Raw genomic sequence first — 21,004 nt, forward strand, 5'->3', positions numbered from 1 at the left:
ATGCATCCTGGAATCTAAAAGAGGGGAGGAAGAACTTGTGGTATCTACTTAAATCTTAGTATCTACTGATTGTAGTCTGGATACACAGACCCAGAAAGCAAATTGGAAAAGGAAAGATAGCCAAGATATAATACTGTCCTTTAACTTCAAAACATGATACTTGTCAGCTCTATACTTCTCTTTTGGAAAGAAAAGAATTAATAAGGGGAAATTGCTGCCGTCTTTTTTTTTTTTTTTTTTTTTTTTTTTTTTTTTTTTTAGTCCTGTGCAATCTATTTCTCTAGCTGTGTGTCAGTTTCCAAGGAAACCAAAGTAGATTCGCATTTGATTGGCTGTCATCTTGGACTGATCATGAGAGTTTTTGAGCACGGTGTTAAAGTGGCATAGCCCTAGATGAGTTAGTACAAAAATATAAAAGTGCTCTCTCTGCTTTCTTTTGCAGTCAAATCTAAACTATGCTAAGCTTAAGGTGATATCTGCTTTCAGGAAGATCTGTGTGTGGAATTTTGAGGACACTACTAACTAGATGATAGAAAATAAAATATTAGTGCCTCAAACGTGATTTCTTAGCACACATTTCAAATTTCTTTTTGACATGTTTGTAACTAAAATTTTTTTTGAACTGCTTGAATATAATTACCCCGAAGAGCAGAAGTGTTTATTAATTCAGGCTATTTCCTCTCCTTGTAGTTTATGATTAATTTATTCATGATAGAGTTTCCAGTACAGATGCATTCTTCGATGATGTATTCCATAATTCTAACACCTGTAATAAAGGTTATAAACTATCTCTATATATGAAACCTCATCTGATTCTCTCTGTGATTTATTAGCTAGGTATAGCTAGTCTAAGGAGAACATTTAAATGTGACTTTTGAAGCTTAAATGCTACAAAAGTAACTACCAGAAATTGAGTAAAGTTGGGAGCTGGAGAGATGGTCCTGCACAGAGAAGAGCTCACTAATTGGTTGTTCAGTGGCAAAGAGTTAGCCCTGAAAACATATGTACAATTAGCATTATATGAACCAGAACTGCTACATTTGTGATTATATATTTATGTAAAAATACATACATGCATGCACTAACACTTTATACAAAATATTTGTGAGTATGAAGGGCTACAGGGAGGGACAAGTAGGAGGGTTTGGAGGGGGAAAGAGAAATACATTTAAAATATAATCTCAAAAACAAACAAACAAACAAAACAAACAAAGGTATTACTCAAGAAAGGAAAAACCAAAAACAAAACAAAGCAAAACTTACATAAACCAAGTTACTTGTGCGTGACTATCCAATTTTAAAAATGCTAAGGTAAAATACATTTCTAGGTTTCCTGACTAAATGTAGAATTCTTTCAACAAAACTCTAATTTCCATAATCCATTTGACACCCTGTCCCAGTTGCCTTAGTTCCCACATGCATGCAAAACATTTATTTTGTTTCTCTTTCCTTTTGTAACAAATTTCAGGCCACCATAATTTCTCCATGAGACTTCTATAAGATCTCCTTAATTATTTCATAAATGGTATGCTTGCTCTCTAAAATTTATTACCTTAAGGATGAGTAGGTCATTTTCAAAATTTTAATGTAAGCATGTGAAAAGTAGAATGTGTATTTCAAGAAATGTACAGGCCGTAAACTTATAATTCAATAGAACTGATAAATGTGTGTTTAGATAATTATCAAAGTTGATATATAGACTATTGATATATAGAAAAATAAAAATTCCTCTTAAGCTTCTACCCATACCTCTTGTGGGCAACCACAATTTTCATTTCCCTCACAAAAATTTACTTTCGTTAATTTCAAATATGACCTAATAAGATGAGATCATGGAATTATGTTCTTTTGACTTTGGCTTCTATCTTCAACAAAACATTTTGAAGTGCAACCATACCTTTGAGTGATTCTTCAATTTGTTATCTTTAGTGTGATACACTATGCAATCAGAAGATGTACATAAATCTGCTCATCCATATTAATTTCTTTCTTTTCCTTTTGAGTTATTTCCTTTTATTTGAAAAGATTTTTACATTTACAGAAGAGTGGAGAAGATTGTAAAAGGAACCCCAAAATACACACATCTAATTTTTTTCTATTACTACATATCTTATGATAGTGGATATGTATCTTATGCATAGTACATTTTTATAATTAACATATGGATTCTGGTAATCATGTTACTGAAAAGTCACATATGATTTATGTGTTCTTGAATTTGTCTGTATTACTTTTTTGTTTCAGGATCTTACCTGAGATAACACATATCCTTTCTGAACATGTAAAAAAAAAAGAGCTTTTGTTGGTTTGATGACTTTGAGAATTTTGAGGTATATTGAAGAGGCATCTTGTGGAACATCACTGAATAAATTGTGTGCATGCATGAGCACATGTGTGCACATTGTGTGTTATGTATTTTGTGAGTGTATGTGCGTGTGGTATATATGTGTGTGTGTGTTGCATGTTGTATGTGTGTGTGTGTGTGTGTATCGCATGGTGTCTGTGTGTGTGTTGTGTGTTGTGTGTTTTTGTCTTGTAGTAATATTTCTGGTGCTGAATCCCAGAGCAGATTTTTCATTGTTCACATATCACAGCAGAGGGTTCAGGCCACCAGCTTGGAAGCACTGTATATCCAAACTGTAATCGCTGCCTGAGGTTCTGCTGGACAGTTTTATCCTTCATCTGTGTCCTCCATTCCCCCTTTTCTCTCTGTCATTGGAGGTAAATCATCAAGTGTAGCCAACACTGGGAGCTGAAACCGATGAGCCTCAAACTTGAAGGTAGAATGTCTGCATAAATCAGTTGGAATTATCCTAGAGTGGGCATTGATCTACTTATTCCCTACTTATTCCCTACTTATTCCCAACCACATACTCACATACGGATGCATTTGTTGACACTGACTTCATACATTGTGTTATATCTTATTGTTCTGTAATCTGTTTCTTGAATTGTTCCATCTTTGGCCATGGGAGGTTCCTTCATTCTACTCTACTCTTTGCCATACTCTACCTTATTAGGGTGAGGCATTCCCTTTCATGTTGCCTGAAAATCGTCCTTGCTTTCTGGCGCCACAGAATGGCTCGGCCTCATCTTGCATATGCCTAGTCTCAGTCCTGGATCAGGCTTTATTTTCAAAGAGCTGTACCTTTTTATTAAAGAGCATTATTAGAAACCAGGAACTTCTGTCAGCTTCTCTGAACATTCTTCAGAGTGAGTGCTTCAGGGAATACTTTTGAGGTGACACTCAAGGTCACAAAAACTTTTTCTTTCTGTTTTCTTAGAGCAGTTTTGAAGTTTTGATTTTTCACTAAAACCCACAATGCATTTTAAATTAACCTTGTGCATGGTGTAATATCTATGATTAGGTTTATAATTTATACATAGATGCCCAATTGTAATGTCACCATTTGTTCCAAAGTTTGTCCTTTTTCCATTGAATTGCCTTTGTGTCTATTTTAAAATGAAGCTGACTAAATTAGTCTTTTTCTGAGCTATTTTCCTGCATTGATCTATGTCTATTCTTTCCCTGGTTACATGCTGCTGTGATTATGGGAGCTTTAGTCAGTCCTAAAAGTAGGCCAGTGTCATCTTCCGGTCCTGTCTTGATGTCTCCGTGATGTATTATCCCTTCCAAATTATTTTCCTTTATATATACATTCAAGATTGAGATAGTCAATATCTGGAAAGGTACATGCTGGAATTTGAATGGAGATAACAGTGAAGATACCAAGTTGGGAGACACTGGCTCCCTTTGACTTTCCAGATATCTTCTGCTATATGAACTTGAAATACTATGCAATTTGTTTAGACTGTCAGTTCATTCATTGGTGTCGTTACTCAGATATCTACTTATATATCTTCTGCACATATTGTTGGGTTTGCTATATATGTGCATATATCTCATATATACATATATGTGTGTACTATATATATGTACTATATATATATGCAATTTATGTAACACATATATAATATAGTTATATAAAATATGCAATAATATATATTTCGGTTCCAAATATATATATTTGGTATATACGTCACATTTCTTTCTTTCTTTCTTTTTTTAAAATTTCTTGGGGTTTAATTAATTCCAGATGTAGTAAAGTTGACAACCGAGAATAGTCTTCACATGATGTGACAGATATCTGAAACAAGAGGTCAGAAGATAGGCCAACTTCTAAGTCAGGACCTGAAGCCAAGACTTTCTATTAGATATTTTCTTTATATACATTTAAAATTTCAAATGCCATCCCGAAAGTTCCCTATACCCTCCCCCCACCCTGTTTCCCTACCCACCCACTCCCGTTTCTTGGCCCTGGCATTCCCCTGTACTGGGGCATATAAAGTTTGAAATACCAAGGGGCCTCTCTTTCCAGTGATGGCTGACTAGGCCATCTTCTGCTACATATGCAGCTAGAAACATGAGCTCTGGGGGTACTGGTTAGTTCATATTGTGTTCCACCTATAGGGTTGCAGACCCCTTCAGCTCCTTGGGTACTTTCTCTAGCTTCTCCATTGGGGGCCCTGTGTTCCATCTTATAGATGACTGTGAGCATCCACTTCTGTATTTGCCAGGCACTGGCATAGCCTCATATGAGACAGCTATACCCTAGGAAAGAAATCTGGAACCATAAGTACATCACATTTCTTACAAGTTGTACATTAGTGCATCTTAAAACTTAAGCAGTCTCAACTTTAATCATAAGACTCAAAACACTAGCTCTTTATGTTGGCCTGTAAGACTCTGTCTCACATCAAGTCACTCATTGGCCAATTCACTTCTATCTTTACTTTCTCCATCATCAAGATCTTGCCTTAAGCTCTTTACTGCTGCCTAAGTTGCTCTTCATAGAGATTTCCTCTCTGATTTTGTCCCTTTCATCCTTCAGAACTCAACTCAAATTCCACATGGCAGAGTGGCCTTCCCTAATTTCTCTGTGAGAAATAATGTGAATCGTGATTTCTCTGTCGTTGTTGTTGTTTAGCTTAACCTTATTTCATGATCATCATGACCAATTGACATTATCTTGCCAATGTGTTAATCTTCCTAATAATTATTTGTCTTTAAACAAAGAATATGTAAGATAAATGACTTTGGGGCTCTTCCTTTTGCATTTAATATTATATTCTCATCACTTAATATCATGGTTAGACTATAAAAACTTATTTAAGTATATTAAAATACCAATTTTAACAAAAAAATACACGGTGAAACAGCTCAACTTCAAAGCAACCTCCTTTGAGCTCCTAAACTTCAGACCATTACTCTGCTCCTGGAATTTCCCTTAAGTTGTATTCTTTCTCATGTAGCTCTTCATTGTGTTGTTTGACACATGTTTTATCTTCCATTATATATTAAAATCACCAAAACACAGAGGCTTATTTAATGACCAACTAGTCTATGTCCATGCCTTCTGAGAGAAAACCTTACATTTTACATATTTGCCTAGTTAATTGAATACATAGATAGTCTGGTGACTTAAAGATCTTGAATCAGATCCAAATTTTATCCGTTAGTTGTTTAACTGTTGGAAAACTATTTACCTCAGTAACATGATTTTCAGTTTGCAAAATGAAGGATTAAGAATAGAGTGAGTATTTCTAAGCTTTTATAATGAGTTGTGATGTTCCAACTGTATCTCCTGGACCCATGTGCAATTTTCTTGTCTATGACATCCTGGTATCAGGCTAGTCTAGGTGACTAGAATCTGCCTCTTTATTGAAGAACTCCTCTTCAGTGTTCTGTCTAATGCCACTCTGTGAACTGAAATATGCAAAATCGGGCCCACCTTGTCCTGGAGGAAATATGAAGATAGCTAGGATTAACTTCTCTCTTTTACATCGTGATCGCTGCCACCCCTCTTGGTCACCCCTCCCAGAATCCATCCTCCCCTCCTCACTCTTCTACTCTGAATGGGTGGAGGTCTCCCTTTGGCATCCCCCAACCCTGGCACACCAAGTCTCTGCTGGGCTACGCACATCCTCTCCTACTGAGGCCAGACAAGGCATCCCCTCTAGAAGAACATAACCCACAGACAGGCAACAGCTTGTTGCTTTGGGGGTAGGCCCTGCTCCTTTTTTTCGGGGTCCACATAAAGACCAATGCATGCCTGCTGCATATGTGCAGGCAGGTTTAGGTCCAGCACATGTATGCTATTTGGTAGGTGGTTCAGTCTCTGAGAGCCCCAAAGGTCCAGGTTAGTTGACTCTGTTGATCTTCCTGTGGAGTTCCTATCTCCCTTCATTTTCCTCAATCTTTTCCACAACTCTTCTACAAGAATCCCCAAGCTCTATTCACTGTTTGGCTATAGGTTTCTGCATTCATCTGAGTCAGCTGCTGGGTAGACCCCTGAGAAGACAGCCACACACATGTTTGCAAGCATAACAGAGCATCATTAATAATGTTAGGGACTTGCCCAAGAAATGTGTCTCTAGTTGGGCCCAATATTGCTTGGCTGTTTCTTCAGTCTCTCTGCTCTATCCTCTGTCATCCTGCATTTCTTGTAGACAGGATAAATTTTGGGTTGGTGTGCCTATCGATCCACTGGGATCATGTGTGGGGAGGGACAGAAGAGTAGGCTGGATGACCTTGAGAATGAATAGAAATATGCAAAGTTTTAACTTCTTCTTTCATAGACAAGATTCTCTAGTTTCTGTAACAAGTTTAGGAAACTTGTTTTTCTAGTGAGTTAGAAAATCATATTATTAGGGCTCCCATGACCAAGGATACATTGATCCACTCACTGGAGTAGACTCCTCAGAATTCCAGCCCAAACTTCCTCCATGTGGGTTCTCATTGCAGGATGCTTCTTGAGAAATGCATTGATGGCTTTCTCATTGAGTTAGACTAAACAACAACAAAAGCTGTCCTAGGATCTAATTTTAAGTACAGATATCTCCTGAGACAAGAGTTCACCAGGTACTGTGCAGCTTCTGTGGAATAGAGGCAGCGAGGTGGCAATAGCAATCACACAATCATAAAAAGCATATTAACATCTCATTGATATATTTGTTGCATATATATATATTGAAAATAAGTCAGAATGAATTAGGCAAAAAGCAGATGAGTATCAGGGCTCCTCTATAAGATTTTATTAGTCTGTTTGTAAAATCATGGGTTGCAAGCAAGAGCTAGCACCAACCCCAGCTATGTTGCCTGGGAATTTGATAGAAATGTAGAAGTTCACTGCAGCCATACATACCACTGTGAACACAAGCGTGTGTTGTCCCACGATTCTCAGGTGTTTGGATGTATGCAGAAAGCACAAAGTCAAAAAAGAGTAAACAGACTATTTAATAGACTATTTGCAGAAGAAAAACCTGTGGAAGTATGTTTATGACTGATTCAGACATTCAAAAGACCTGAAAGCCATGTTTCAAGACAGTGCAGTGATGAAAGTAAGCAAAAGTATGCATGTGGAGATATATCAGTAGCAGTGGAGGAAAGAATCTGGGGACATAACACTTCAAACTTTCAGTGTTAGATCATTTTCATTGCATAAACTTTTCCAGGCTGATGTGTGACCTAATGTACTAACATGATAGATAAGAAGTTATTTCTGTTAATGACTTAAAAGAACACTTTTAGCCTTTGTGGCACTGAGTTCTACAATGATGCAGTGGGAACCAAAATTCCGGGGTAGAGAGCATTCAATGTTTGCAGCCAGCTAGAAACTGTCACCAAACAGACAGAAAATATAGGGCAAGGGAGGCCCTAGGAGCACATTATTTTGATTATTATTATTTTTTTTTTTTTTTGGTTCTTTAACACCACAGTTGCTAGCCTGCTTTCACCTGTCCTTTGGCAATCTCAGCACTTGTTTGAATTCTTTCCTGAAGGGAACCCGAACAGGAAGTGGAGCCGTAGCTGGTTGCTCTCCTCCGACAAGTTAGGTGTTTGCACCATCACTGCACATTAGCATCACCTCGGAGCTTCCCAGATTTCACATACTAAACCATATAGTTATAGTTCGGGCTGAGAGATATGTTTGCTTTGAATTATGTATTAAATCTCCTCCACTTTTTCCATCCTCCCTAGGTGAAACATGTGCAAGGTAATAACTTTGTCACTACTCCCGAATTACAAAGTAATAAACTGAGACTCACCAAAAAATGCTATCATTTATATTTATTCAATTAGGACATTGTCTATCCAGTTTTCTACCTAAGAAGATGACTGCCTTAGAATCTGTCCTTTGATTGAAGCTACAAACTCTGAGACCAGCTTATAGATTTATTCATTCCTCCCACCACGAGACACTGCTGGAATATATATTTAGTATTATGAAAAAAATGTATGCAATTGTTCATAATGTATGCAATGAATACATTATTTTATTCATTACATTTTATTTTATTTAATATATTTACTGATTCTAGAACGTTCCCTGTGCACAATAGCAATTACCTTACAGAGCTGTAAAAATTTAAATGTGAGATGTATGTAAAGTGTTTGTCAAAATAATTCTCACAACTGGTCAACCCATAATGCTGATAAGATGAAACTGCAACCAGGAAAACCAACTCGTTGAGAGCATTGAAACCCAGTTGCTCCTGCAGTATGAGTTTTTTTTTTATTTCAGACATAGTTTATGTCTGATGCCCTGAATGTTCTTTGGGGGAGAGATGCAGGGTATATTAAAATTTACATTCCAATGAAAGAAGACAAGTAATGAGAAAGTACAGTCCAGATGGTCAGACATTGGATGGCTATAATATAAGGGTGAGACTAAACGGTACTGGCCCAGGATAGGCCAGTCTGAGCAGATCATGCATCAGATAAGCTGATACTGTGTGGCTAGCCCTGGGAGTACTTGGAAGGATCTATCCCAGGCAGAGAAATAGGATAAAACTCAGAGGCAAAAGCACTGAGGTGATGGGGTGATCTCTATAGATGGACTGGGGTGAAGGACAGAGAAAAGGATACTGAATTCCAGAAGTCAACCTGGGATCTAACCGAGTTCTTGAAGATCAAGGCTCAAATGATTTGGTTAGGTGGGTTGGATGCAGCTATAACGTGTACTAGAAGCAAAAGTTAAAGCCGCAGATACAAGATACAAGGCAGAAACCTGAGGCTAGGAAACAAGACAAAGACAAATGAGCCTGGCTGAAATACAAAGACATCATTTGTATAAAGTTCTCAGAGTGGTGCTTAAGATTTAGGCAAAGGAAATTGGATTTCATAGTTACCAGTTATTCTTCAAAGGGCCTGAAGGCTGCCAGCAGAAGTCTATCATGACTTCTAATGTCCTGGAAGGTTTTCTTCCACAGTCAGGTTTTCTTATTGGCAACGTCTTAGAAACTCTTACACATTAATTCCTACATTTTAAATGCAATTTATATGGCACTGCAATTTCTAATTCTTCGTCAAGAACCCACTTAAAGCAAAAAGGAGTCACAATATGCTTTTACTTACATGTTTATCTGGTCACCACGTGCATGCAGTACCGACATTGGCCAGAAGAGAGCACTAGGTCCCTAGAAGTGGAGTTGCAAATGATTATGAGTCTTCCTGAAAGCGCTGGGAATCAAACACAGGTCCTTTGGGAAAACAGCTAATATTTTTAACTTCTAAGCCATCTCCCCAACTCCCAATTTCTATTTTTTAAATAGTCCATTTTAAAGTTTTTACATTACTTATCAAAATTCCCTAATCTATGTTTATCGTAACAGTAGACTCCATTCAGTGAAGAACAAGTGTTTTCCCTCAAAAACTTTGAAAAGTTCTTTTAATTCCTAAATAGTCTGTTGGGGGTCCTCTTTTCCTCTCTCCTGTATCTGTTTATGTGTGTACACTGCTGTGTGTAGGTGCTCATGTACATGTGTCTGAATGCATTTATGTATGTAGAGGGTTTTTTTCCTTACAGGTTTGCCTTGCATTTTCCCTAATCCACGTAGGTCTATTATATTGTTGATGAACAGGACCACTTCTCAAAGAAATCTCTCTGAAACTTGCAATATGCATGAACCATTAAAACAGCTGAAAGAGTGAATTTGGATGGGGGAAAGGTGAAGAGAAACTTCGAGGAGTAGAGGGAGAGCAACTGTATATTTTACATGAGAAAAAAAATCTGTCTTCAAAAAGGTATTAAGAAAGAAAGCATTCTAAAGGAAAACGATAACATGTAGTCAAAAAGACTTATGCAATTAAAACAAACACAAGTTTCTTCATAATAGCAAGTGAACAGAGAAACCACCTAAGAAGGAAATTTGCCAGTCACTTTACTTCATTAGGAAACATTAGGAATCAGATTGCATTATAGCTTTGATGGCCAAAACTGAGTTACTTGAGTCAGGTTCATACTCTGTGACTACTAAAACCTAGCAAATGCTTACCTTTCCCAAAATTATAAGGCCTTAGTTCTATTCCTCTAATAAGACAGATTCTAGCTGTCACTCAAAGAACATGTACTGGGAAAAAAAAAAAGATTCTCCAACCTCTCCTCTGTGGAATGTTTCTGTCTTCGTTTCCCACTAGTCAATGGACTTGTTCCATTCAGAGGAGTCCTTGCCTCCGTGGAAAGAAATACACACATGGATTCTAAGAGGGTCTCCTTCACAGGATGTACAAAGACAAGAATACAGCGCAAAGCAAATTGGGCCCTAGTTCTGTCCTGCTGTGGATCGTGAAGAGCGAAATCATCTGCCCTTGGGATTCTCACTCATCAGGTTGTCTCAGCAGAGACGCAATCTCAGAGGAAGTGGGAAGAGGATGAGATCTGAGAAGTGACAGATAATGATTAGTTCCACTCCACAGATGCAGGATGCCGCTGCTGACGACCAAGTCAAGCATCTCACTTGTGAATTCATCTGTGAATGTGTCTGTGATTTGCACTATGAGTAAAAAAAAAATGAAGAAAACATGAAACATAACTTCAGGATGGTATCTGATAGTGAAAAATGTCAGCAGGCTAAATTTTACCTTTTGCGTTAATTTCTAACTGTTGAACTTGCTGTTCCCCACCCCTGCTCTCCCCCCACATCCCCCATTCATGTTCTCACTTGACTTCCTGTTGATGTTAACTCTGCCCCTAAAAATAAGGCAAAAACAGCAAATTATGATGACTCAGAGGTTTTAAGATCCATTTCCCCTTTGGCCCTTCCCATATCCAGGTTAGGTTGTTCTGCATTGCTAAAAGCACCTCCCTGGATGCAGACAGGATGGAAGGGAACTTTCCACACTCCTGTCCAGTTCCTGGTGAGCAAGACAAAGATGCTTAACCTCAATATCTCTGGTTCGTTGGTTTGGTTGTGCGTGGGCGCGCGCAAGAGCATTTGCAAGGATTGGTTTTTGTTTTGTTATTAATGTTGAAGACATTAAACAAGTCCCCTACCACTGTAGGTTAGTCATGTCTCTAGTGGTTGTATCAAAGTACTCATTGACAACGCCTAAACCCATGGGCTAGGCTGCACTCCAACAAAATGGAAGTTGTTTTTCTTTAACTTTTTAAATTAACTTTCTTCATGTAATGTATTTGCATCATGTTTTCCCCTCTACACACTCCTCTCAGATCTTTTGAGACTCCCTACCTCCAATCCATATCTATCTATCCCCCCACCTCTCTCTCTCTCACACACACACACAATAAATGAATAAACACAAACAAAAGACAAAATTACAACAAACAAACAAACAAAAAAACCAATCCAATGTCAAAAATAATTCTGCCTCCCAAAACATGAACGTTTGTTTTGTGTTGGGCAGGCAACTACTTCGGGATAAGACATCTGCCCTGGAGTGTGGTTGATATAACTCATGATGCTAAATGGGAGACAATTGGTTTTCCTTTTGTCAGCAGATATTAATTGCAAATAGTTTCTTGGTTGTGGGTGAGGCCATATACCCACTTCCTTCTCTCAGTACTGAGACCCCAACTAGCTAGAAAATACTTAAACAGTAAAGCAAGGAGTAGGGCTGCATTTGGCCTGATCCATGCTTTGTCCATATCTGCTTTATGTCATAGAAGGATTAACCTGCATCTGACTTTCTCATTTACATTTAGGACAACAGAGAGCAGATTTTTGCTTCTTTGTACCATGGCCTTGCCTAATCATAAAAGTAGTATGAAGACCAGCTCTGTAATTTTATGTTTTCAATCTAAGGAGGCCCAACACTGACGCCTTCTTTTCCAGAAATGATCATTTTCCCTAGATAAACTTCAAACTAGTCTTAGATTCAGTTCCTTCACTGAGATTTTGGGAGAAAGATTGCCATGTGAATGATAGCTAGCAAGAGAGACTAGAGAAGGTAGGTAGTTAAAAAAAAAAAAAGGTCCTGTAGCAGTACACAGTGTCTGATCCCACAAAGAGGCTCCTAATATAAGTTGCTTACATGCCTTCCTAGCTTACAGCATATGGTAGGTCCAGGATGCTCAGGGAGGCAACATGAATATTGTCTTCTGCTGTGTAGCCTTAAGAAAAGAAGATATACAAAAGCTAGCCTGTTTGTAGATGTACACCCAATGTTGCTAGATATTTATTTAAAGTTCCTGTCTTACAGGAATCATAGGGATTCCATTAGCCCACTAATGGTTGCTAAAGGCTCTTTCCAAATCCAGGGCCTTCACTTCCCATCTTCAAGAGTTGTTATAGATGACAGGGACCTAATTATTTTTAAAAGGTTTGTTTCTTTTCCTCTTCTCCAAGGAAACCCCAGACCTTAAGTTTCAATCGTGATAATATCTTAGTGGTTTTTCTCCATCCCTTTTATAATCCCCTTTCCCATATAGAAAACAAGCAGACAAGCTCTCGTGATCTTCTTTTACTCTGCGTGAAAGAATAAAATAATGAGAGGAAGAGCTGTTACATTTTTACAGATTCCCTCCTATAAATTCTTCACTGTTTTCCCATGGTAGGTTTTTCTGTTTGTTTGTTTGTTTATTAGGCAGTGCTGAGGATTGAATGAAAAACCTAAAAAACACTTTGAGTATGCTCTTCCCCTGATCACCTTCCAAGTTACCCTTCTGATTTGGAAACGATCTGTGACCTAGCTTTTGTACATCAGTTGTGAAATTTTATACTGAGGTTAAAATGGTATGAGAGGCCATGCCATATGTTGCAATTTTATTATGCCCCACAACTATGGATGATAAACACTGCTAGTAGCTGTTAAGAAGTGTTTTGCATGTTTGTTTGTTTTTGTTGTTACTTGTGAGACTTTACTGTGTGCTATCCGGTATTGTTAATATTTTCCAGGTCTATTGCTCTTCAAATTATGATTCATTTTTATCGCTTATCTTTGTCTATGGTTGCCTTGCATGCTACCCTTGCAAAGTGGAATATCTGCCAAAACATGCATTAAATGCTGTGGCAAAAGTCATCCTTATTCCTGATTAAAATAAAGAATGGTAGGCATTGTAAGGACTGAATTCCAGAACAAGCTATCTATTGACACAATTTGTAATCTCTGTCTGAGTTTGAACATCCTATACCTTACATGCCTTTGCCATTTTCACCTCTTCAATATATGCACACATTACATTCATGCAAAAGTTATTCCAGACCTTTCAATAGTCCACTAGTAACGGTAACCTTGTTATGCCCATCCTTCAATGTCCATTCCCAAAATAGTTTATTGTCGGTTTAGTTTTTCCATTTGTTCCCAACAAACTCTGATCTCTTTTCTTTTATCTACCAAAGATTGTATTCCTTTTGATTTATATCTTTCTTATGAAATTAATATCTTGTTGCTTATACCATTCATAGTGGCTGTCTTCCTCTCACTGCTATGATAAACTCCATGAAAAAGAGGGACACCAATTCTTGTCTTTGCTCTTTGATGAAAACTCACAGTTTCATTGAGGCTCAACATATTCATTATGTTGCTGAACTAGGCATTGGAGGCTTAGCCTCAATGACTTCATTGTTTTGAGAGAATGTTCAGAATCACCTCATATCCATGTCTATTGATTGCCTGCATTGCTGACATTTGGCAATCACAGATACTATAGAGTTAGAGGAAATTTTCTGTAGTTTAAGTATAGGAATTTCTCTTATGGGGAGGTCAGTTGTTAAAAGAATTTGCTGCTCTTGCAGAGGACTGCTTTTAGTTGATATGGTGGTTCACAACCATTTCTGCCTAGGGGATGTGATGCCTCCTAATGGCCTCTGTGAACGGCAGGAACACACATAGTACACATTTATGTTGGCAAAACCCTCATTCACATGAAAAATGCAATAAATAAGTCTTTATGAAAGATGGGAATTTCTGTTATAGAAATGACAGTAACTTCCTGCTCAAATCGATGCAATGTTTCAGCTGCTTGCATACCACCTACATTGGTTTGTTAAATCCAGGTGTACCTGCTCTGCGCTTTTACCTACTTTCTTAACTATATTGATTTTTAACTTTTTTAGTTTATAAAGGAAGTTATGGCTACATTTGAAGAATCAAATTAGAGAAGACAATGGTATAAATATAACCGAGAAGATAAACCCATTGCACTACATGTGAACAGTTAAAACCCTCAGTTAAGATGGGCAGGTAATTCTTAGAGAAATCTCTATGGCATCTGATCATCTACTGAGACTTCCTTGGTGGCATAATCAGAACTGAAAGTTGAGACAATTTTCCCAGTTTGGAGGATGTTGTAATTTGAATACCTAAGCTTGGAATGTCCAAAACCATCTGGTAAACCCCTCCACATTCTGAATAAAGTTTGTGCTGAAATTTATAGGATTCCCCCAAAGTATTCCTTGTTCCTGGTAAATGAAAACACATCATTAGTTCCAACAATTAATCACATAGCAGAACCCTCATCAAAATAGTTTTATTTAAAGATATATACACTAACAAATTAGCTGTTGGGATTTCTGTTTAATCTAATTTAGTCATTAAGAAAGAAAAAGCAATGATGTGGGCTCTCTACCCCAACACAGCACAATTCGGGAGAATGGCTTTGACTCGCTGCTCTTAATTGTTTACCTGAACCTAAACCTACATCCATCCTCTCAGGAATTAAGAACAAGCATGCCTTCTTGAAGTTTCTATGATCCTGCTAAAACAAATGGAAGATAGCAGGGAAGGACACAACTTATTCATGATCTTCCAGTTAAAGAAAGAAATCACTCCTGTACCCTTCAACTGTTGCCATTGTTTTTAGCTATAAGGTTTTGTGTAATCACAGAACTGTGACACCTGACCAATATTGTGAATTAGAGGCATTGCTAAAACCCACCTCATATTGTTGAGGAAGAATTAAATGGGATATAGATCTAGTAGAAAAAAGCAGGTCAGGAAAGGATGGTTAGCATCAGCAGTGACCTTATCCTGACTGCAAATAATATACATGAAGTATTATTTGGTTGTTTTGTTTTATAAGATAGTATCTTATGTATATCTTTGATTGTCTTGAGACTTACCATATAGGCCAGGGTGGCTTCAACCTCACAGAGATCTGCCTGCCTCTTTCTTCCAAATGATGGATTAAAGGCATGGGCCACCATGCCTGCCATGCAGGAATAATTTTATTGTTAAAGAAAAGTCCATAGTTATATGCTGTGTGTTTCATATAAGTGATTATACAACAAAAATATTTTTATAGAATTTATGCATTTGAATTTTTATTTTCTATCTGGGATGATGGTTCAGTAGGTAAAGTGGATATTGCCAAACCTAATGACCTGAGTTTGGATTTCAATCACCCATTTAACAACCAGACTTGGTGTTCCATTTCTATAACACCATGATCTGAGAGAGCTAAGCATTAAAAAACCCGAATGCTCACCAAACAGCCACTGCAGTTGAAATGCTAACCACTGGGTTAAGAAAAATGGCCTGTCTCAAACACGTAACAATTGTGATGAAAATTTTATAGTTACTGGATGGAAAGTAAGTGGAGAAAATAACAAGGTCTACTTTCAGCCTCCACAGGCACTCTGCTGTTATACATGTGTGCACTTCGTACACCCATGCACGTACACCCCTATATAGTATCTCAACTTTGGGAATAGAAAACCTGTTAATCTTTTCAGCTCTGTTGACTTTGAACAGCTGATGTTCATTGGTAGAAGAGACCCTAGCTACAAATAGAGCCAACTTTCACAAAACAGAATTGAAAAATTAAAAAATAATCAAGGTATGGAGTATATCTTAAAGTTTTAAATAGCATTTAATAGTAATATTGTCTTACCTTAGATATTTGGATTTTTGTTTTTATCACTTGCAAAAACAACAGCACTGAGTGACCCCCGACATGTGTTTGGGAAAGCTTAGCAATGAATTGTTGGTGGTCGTCCTAGAGAAAGCAAGACAGTAAGCAAAAACTTGTAATGCATTAGTGGTGAATCATTACTAGTTTAACTAGCAGTCAAAACTGTTGTGAACACCTGATATTAGGTAGAACGGTTCACTGGTCTTGGTGACGAACAAAATGAGGAGAAAACCACAATATGTTTAGCAAAAGAGTTACATTGATAAAGCACTTGAGTCATGAACATACTTGGCTGTAAACATACAAAGGTGGGAAGAGATGCAGTCTCTCTGAAAATAGAAATCCTGGGACTTTTGATTTTCCAATTCTGGACTTCAAACCAATAGTCTTGTGTGTTGTTTGATAAGGACATTACTACTAAGCTGTATTCCAGCACATCTCCAAGTAAAAATCCTTTAAGTTCTATATTTGTAAGTTTCTTCACATACACTATAAAGTATATTAGATATATTTTTCTATATTAACTATAATTGGACAATTGAAGGCATAGTATTAGATATTATAAGCATTTAGCTAAATAGTCACTAATTTTAGCACCATATGGATTGTTTTGAGACAGTTTTTCAGCATATAGCCCTGTGTAGATTGAAACATGTTACATAGACAATTCATAGAGATCATATCTCTGCCTAGCACATGTTAGGATTACAGGTGTGCAACATCATGCCAAGCTTCAGGGGTTTCTTTTTATTTTAGTTTGGTTAGCTTTATCTGAATTTGTTTTGTTGTGTTTTTATTTTTTGAGATAAAACTTTTTTTTCTAATTGCTTGAATATAAATATGCCCTTCAAATCTTAGTTCTGACAGTCTGATTTCAGCTTTAACTTTTGAAATATACACACATGTTCCAGAATTCTGACATTAGGTAGGCTCTCAAAAATTTAAAAAACTTTAGAGTCGTTAGCATTCATAGCCAGGTAGATAAACATCCTGAAAAAAAGGAGAGAACACTTAGAAGTGCCACAAGAAAGTATGACCAATGTTCCAGAGAAATTCAACTTAAGCAGATCAAATCAGATCATCTGTTTTTAGACACCTCTCCTTGGCTAGAGATGTAAGAGAGAATGTAAATAGTTACTCCATGATTCTGTCAGGTTGCCATCTCTGTCAGTTTGCATATGCACAGTAATAAGGGACTTATGTATTCTCCCCATTCAGGTTTGGAGAAACAGTGGGGAAAAGGAGAACTTCCTTCCTATTCCATCCATCTCTAGCATGTGGGATGTAGTGTTTTATTACTGCGGAGACTTATCTGAATGTAATTAGCATCCCTGTGGTGTCAGACTCTAGGTAATTTCCTCATTGAACAATTTGCCTCCATTTGAAGCATCGCTAATTTCATTTCCTACTTTGAGGTGCACTTTGCTTTCTGTATTCTTGAAGATCGATTAATCTGACGTGGTGCTTAAAGGTGTCCTACTTGAAAATATGTCTCATAATTCAAGCCTCAAGAGTGCCTACTGGTCATTTGATTTGTAAAATGCATAGGCCCTCTGTTGGAGTTGAGATTTTATTTCAGTTATATTAACTTAGTCGATGAGAAGAGTTGAGAGCTTCAGAAGACAGGAGTTTTCTTTTTCGGGAAGGGCCTTAGCCCTTGAATATTTTTTCACAAACTGTAACCATAATGATACTGACATCAGGACTAAGCTCACCCTCTGAGGGGGTGGAAGGGTGGGACTGGGAGGAGAGGAGGGAGGGGGTTGTGTTCCTGCTGTAAAGTGAATAAATTAACTAGCTAATGGAGAAAAAATACACTGACATGTCCTGTCTTTCTAGTCTGAGAAAGAAGTTACATCATATGGGCATGTTGTTGGCAGTGACTAGATTCCCTACATAAAGCATTTGGAATAATTTTTGACACAATGAGCTATTGTATTATTTTGGTTAATATCTTCCTAGTTAAACACTTTAAAGTGATTTATAGTTTACTGTGTCCATATAGTTTACCCAAACCAAAGTTCAATGTTTAAGGATATACAGGACAGAGTGAGCATAGAATTCACATATTTTTTCTTTAGAATAAATAAATTATTATTAATCCATAAGCTTAACTCATACTTCATGCTATTTCCAGAGAATTTTCTACTTAGGTCTCAGAAAGGCAAGGTTAGCCAGAAAAACAAACCAGAGGTATTGTTTAACTAAGGTAGTTTTGAACCATACTTCATGAACTCATTTAGTCAGACCTATTGGCACACAAAATACAAATTCATTTATATGTAGTATACATGGAATGATTTTCTAGTGTGTGAATATAGTGTGTTTATGTGCATGTGTACATGAGTAAACCCATCATTATATTTTATTTAATGAAGATATGTGCCTATTCCAGGGCACACACGTAGAAGTGAAAGGGCAGGTAGAGGTCTGGTACTGACCTTTCACCCACTTGAGACACACCCTTTGTCCATCGGCTTCTTCTATTTCCACCTCAGATTTCCCCAGAGAAGCATCAGGATTTCAAATACACACTACTGCACCCAGCTCTCCATGGGCTTTGGGAATTTGAACTCAGGTCTTCATAATTCTACAGTGTCATTTTTCCAGACTGGAAACAGAGTTTTTTGTTAGGTGTGTGTGTTTGCATGTGTGTGTTTTAGTTGGTTCCTATTTTAATGTCATAGTTGTCCAGGCAGCCATATACCTGAGAACACTTTATTAAGAGGTCCAAGTTTGTGTACCCAGCTCTCCATGGGCTTTGGGAATTTGAACTCAGGTCTTCATAATTCTACAGTGTCATTTTTCCAGACTGGAAAAAGAGTTTTTTGTTAGGTGTGTGTGTTTGCATGTGTGTGTTATAGTTGGTTCCTATTTTAATGTCATAACTGTCCAGGCAGTCATATACCCGATAACACTTTATTAAGAGGTCCATGTTTGTGCTGTGGAATGCCCTGAAACTAACATAATATCTGTATTTGTGTGTGTGTGATCTCTGTGTATGTGTACATATCACATACTACACTTTATTTCTACATGTTATTGGGAACTGTTTCTGCTCTTCAATATTGTTAATTTTCCGGACATTATTTTGAAATATGGATCAGTATTCAAAACTGAGAACCATTATTCATTCTACAAGCATAATTATAAATTCAAATGTTTCAATGGCTTAGCAAAACAAGCAATCACTGCCATGAAACTTTCTTCCCAAGTCATCAGGATGATTACCCAGTATCAGGCCAGAAAGAGTAACTTCTAGAACATCCAGGTTTTCTGCTCTGGTCATTCTTCCTAAACTAGGCTCATGCTCCAATGACCTTTTGCAGTCAATCACATCATCTTCAGCCTTGGAGGAATACTAGTTGGTTCTAGAAGAGAGCACCAACAAATCAAAGAAAAAAACCTAGATTTTACAATGTCTTATTTTGATTCAGAAAGATAAAAGTAAAATGGATAAAATATGACTAATTGCATCGCAGTTATACAAAAATAAAAATTAATAAAAAAAGAAAGAAGGGAAAGTATATGGTGCAAAGAAGTGGGCAATGCTTTGGCCCCAGCCTAGCTCTGAACATTAGAGTGCAGAGAGCCAAATACACATGGAACCTCTGCTTGTAAGATGTACTGAAACATGATCAAACTGGATGTATCATGACCAGCATCACTTGACTATCCCTACCACCCTGTAGGTCAGAACAGACATATAGGAATCACCTCCAAATCCTTCTATCCCCCATTCTCCAGATCACACCTGTCAGAAAGTTTTTGGCAGTTTGTCTTTAGGATGAGAGTGACATGTTTGTTTCTATCATCACTGTCTTAACTCAGAGCAACATCATCTCTCATCTGCATTCGCCCCTCAATTCTGACAGATCCCTTTCAGCCACACCTGTCATTCTCCAGTGTGGTTAAGATTCATCAGCCACACTTCTGCTTCCAAGCAGAGCCCTATTTTCATTGTGTCTTCAGTGGCCACTCCTGTTCTCACCCTCTAGTTCTGCTGTTCTTTCTTCAACTCTGCATCAGGATAGATTATCTTTCTTACTGTTAGTTACATTTGCTCTTTCCCTGTTTCATTCCTATATAGTACATCCTTCCCTCCACCTCCATCCCTTTCTTATGTCTCTTCTAGCATACTGCTCCCTGTTTCAGGTCCTGTTCATGCCTCATGCCTTGCTGTTTTGTTTTGCGACCCACTGATTTTTAACCAGGATCACTCCTGTTGTTGCACGTTCATTGTTACCCACTGGAGATTATTAAACTCACTCTTTGGTACACTCTGAGGGAGATAACTTTACCTGCTCAATAATCCATCCATTGTCAGTAGTTCAGCAGAGTAGGACCATGTCCCATAAGGCCTGACTAGATTCAGAATTACCCATTGACATGTCCAGTCTTGCTCCAACTCAGTGCAGCTGAGGTTTCTGTGAGCTTATGATTGCAATGGCTGTGTCCTGGCCTAAAGATAGCATTTTGCTATCTTCCTATCTTCTGGATCATGCATTGCCTTAATTGCCTCTTCTGATAGTGTTAAAAGTGTCCTGTTAAGAGCTGAGCACTCAAGCATTATTTAGTCTAACAATCTTTTTTTTTATTAGACATTTTCTTTATATACATTTCAAATGCTATTCTGAAAGTTCCCTATACACTCCCCCTGCCCTGCTCCCCTACCCACCCACTCCTGCTTCTTGGCCCTAGCATTCCCCTGTACTGGGGCATATAAAGTTTGCAATACCAAGGGGCCTCTCTTCCCAGTGATGGCAGACTAGGCCATCTTCTGCTACATATGCAGCTAGAGACACTAGCTCTGGGGATACTGGTTAGTTCATATTGTTGTTCCACCTATA

This window comes from Mus caroli, chromosome 11 (genome assembly GCF_900094665.2).
Source record: "Mus caroli chromosome 11, CAROLI_EIJ_v1.1, whole genome shotgun sequence".
Lineage (NCBI taxonomy): Eukaryota > Metazoa > Chordata > Mammalia > Rodentia > Muridae > Mus > Mus caroli.